At 79.5% G+C, this 2,500-nt stretch overlaps 1 non-coding gene across 1 annotated transcript; it reads left to right on the forward strand.

Annotated features, from left to right (window-relative positions):
- Positions 1-1,304: 1,304 nt before the first annotated feature.
- On the forward strand, positions 1,305-1,457 carry LOC135326490 (5.8S ribosomal RNA). Its single transcript, XR_010386870.1, has one exon. It is a non-coding gene; the product is annotated as a 5.8S ribosomal RNA (ribosomal RNA).
- The last annotated feature ends 1,043 nt before the right edge of the window (positions 1,458-2,500 follow it).

The raw sequence follows: 2,500 nt of genomic DNA on the forward strand, positions 1-2,500 counted from the left end.
GGCCACCGCGGCCGCCGGCAGCCGCCCCGGGCAGGGATGGCCATGGGCCCCGGGCTCCGGGCCCGAGGGTTCTCGGTTGGAGAGCCGGGCGGAGGTTTAAAGACTCGGGCGGCCCGATGCGACTCGCGGAGGCGGCCGGGCGTGCTGCCGGAGGGCCGGGGGGTCGGCGCGCGCGGGCGCCGCGCCCCCCCATGCCAGCCGGCGCGCCCCGCGCTCGCCCCGCGGGCAGCCGGGACGGAGAGGGGTTACCCTGCCCCCTCTCTCCGCGGTCTGGTCTCGGCGGAGAGACGCCGCGCGGTCGGCCTAGTTGCCGGCCTGCCTCGAGCGTTGCGAGCCGGGCGCGAGCGCGTGCTCGCCGCCGGGAGGGCGAGCCCCCACCGCGGGTGGTGCGGGCGCCGAGCCTCCGCGCGTCTCCTCCTTCTCCCTGGCCGGTGCTTCTGGGTCTTCCGCCGTGGCCGCCGTCGGCGGCGCCCTACCCTACGCGCCCGCCCCGGCACTCTGCCGTCCGGGGCGCCCGCCTCGCTCTGCCCCGCCCGGCTCCGCCAGGCAGCGGGGGGGCGGTGGTGGGGCGGCGGCGGGGGCGGCCCGCCCCGCTCTCCGCGTGGAGACGGGGAGAGCGGGCGCCGTCCCCGTCCGTGCCGCCTTGCCCGCCTGCCCGCCGCCGGGCGTCTGTCCGCGGAGGGGACGGGCGAGCGCGTGGCGTCACCCGCGAGGCGGTGTGTGCGGGCGCGCGGGGGTGTGGGCGCCGCGGCGGCGGCGGCGGCGGCGGTCGAGCCGGAGGGCCGGCGAGGCGAGCGAGGAGCTGGGAAGCGCGGGGCCGGCGGGCCGCAGGCGCGCGGGCGGCGGGGCGACGCCGCTCCCGGTGGCGGCCGGGCTCTGACGCCTGGGGCGGGGGGGGGGTGGTCTGCGGGGACGGACCCCCCCCAACATCCCGAGGCAGGCGGTGTGGCCGGCCCGCCGCTCCCTGCCGGGCCAGACCGAGCCGGGCGCCTGGGCCGGACTCGAAGCGAGACAGGGTTTGTCCCCAGGTCGGGAGCGAGGGCTCCCCGCCCTTCTCGTTCGGGTTTGCCCTTCGTTTCCCCCCCCCCCCCTTTCTCTGTGCTTGTACGGTCAGTGAGGCAAGCCCCTCTCTTTCTCTCGCTCTCTCTCTCCTTCCGTCTCTGCCGTCCCTTGCTCAGCAGCCGGCGTCGGCGTGAGGAAGGGCGGTGGGGCGGAGGAGGAGGGGGCGGAGGAGGGGGGGCCCCCCAGGGGCTGCGAAAGCTGCCCGGTCCCCCCGCGCGCGCGGCGGGGACCGAAACCGAGACAACTCTTAGCGGTGGATCACTCGGCTCGTGCGTCGATGAAGAACGCAGCTAGCTGCGAGAATTAATGTGAATTGCAGGACACATTGATCATCGACACTTCGAACGCACTTGCGGCCCCGGGTTCCTCCCGGGGCTACGCCTGTCTGAGCGTCGCTTGACGGTCAATCGTCACCCGCGCCGTGGCGTGGGCGCAGCGGCGTGCCGCCCCTCGGTGGGTGTGGGGGGGGGCGCGGTTCGGGTGCGCCCGGCCGTGCCCGCCCTCCCCTCCGAGCCCGGCGGCTGCCGCCGCGCCGCGTGGCGCGCGCGGTGTGGCGCGGCTGGGGCGCCTCGCAGGCCCGTTGCCCCGGGGAGAGGGGGGGTGCTCTCCTTCCCCTCCCCGCGCGGCCGGGCCTTCGTCCCCCTAAGTGCAGACTCGGGAAACCCCCGCTCCCGGAGCGCCCGCGTCGCGGACTTCGTCCCGCCGGGCCCCCAGATCGGGTCGGTCGCGGTGGCCCGGCGCCCGGCGCCGCCCGCCCGCCACCACCGCCAGTGCCGCCGCACGGGCCTCTCCTCCACCACTCTCCCGGTGGTGCGCCGGTCCCCCGTTCCCCTCCGGCAGAGGGGACGGCCGGCCGCCCTTTGCCTCGCCCTGGCCCTGACCGCCGCCGTTTCGGCGCCCGCCGGGCCCCCCCCAACCCCGCGCTTCCCCGCGTCCGCAGCGCGTCGTCGAGCCACTTCCACCCGCCGGCTGGCGTCAGCCGCGCGGCGTTGCGTTGAGGCCCGGCGGCGGCGGCGGCGCGCGGGGGGCCGCGGCCGGGGGGGGGGCCGCGCAGCGCGGGCGCCGTGGGGCGGCGGCGGGGCGGGGGGCGAGGGAGGGCGCGCCGCGCCGTCCCCACGCCGGGGCGGAGAGCGGAGGTCAGCGGCCGGGAGGAGGAGGCGGCCGCAGAGCGGCGGAGGGCTGCGCGAGTGGCGTGAGCGAGCGAGCGCGCGTTGGCGAGCCGGGCCCGGGGGGGGGAGGCGCGGGCCTCGTCCCCGGCCCCGCGCGGCTGTCTGCGGGTGGGTACCGCGGTGGTACCGCTCCGTGCTGCCGCGCGCGCGTGCCGGCGGGCCGGCCCGCCGTCCTCTCCCCCTGCGCGGCGGCGTCCGCCGCGTGCCGGCGGGGGCCTCGGGCCGTCCTCCCAGCTGCCTCGGGCCCGCTCCGGGAGTCGAAGCGCGAG

The sequence above is a fragment of the Dromaius novaehollandiae genome, unplaced genomic scaffold, assembly GCF_036370855.1.
Source record: "Dromaius novaehollandiae isolate bDroNov1 unplaced genomic scaffold, bDroNov1.hap1 HAP1_SCAFFOLD_175, whole genome shotgun sequence".
In the NCBI taxonomy this organism is placed as follows: domain Eukaryota; kingdom Metazoa; phylum Chordata; class Aves; order Casuariiformes; family Dromaiidae; genus Dromaius; species Dromaius novaehollandiae.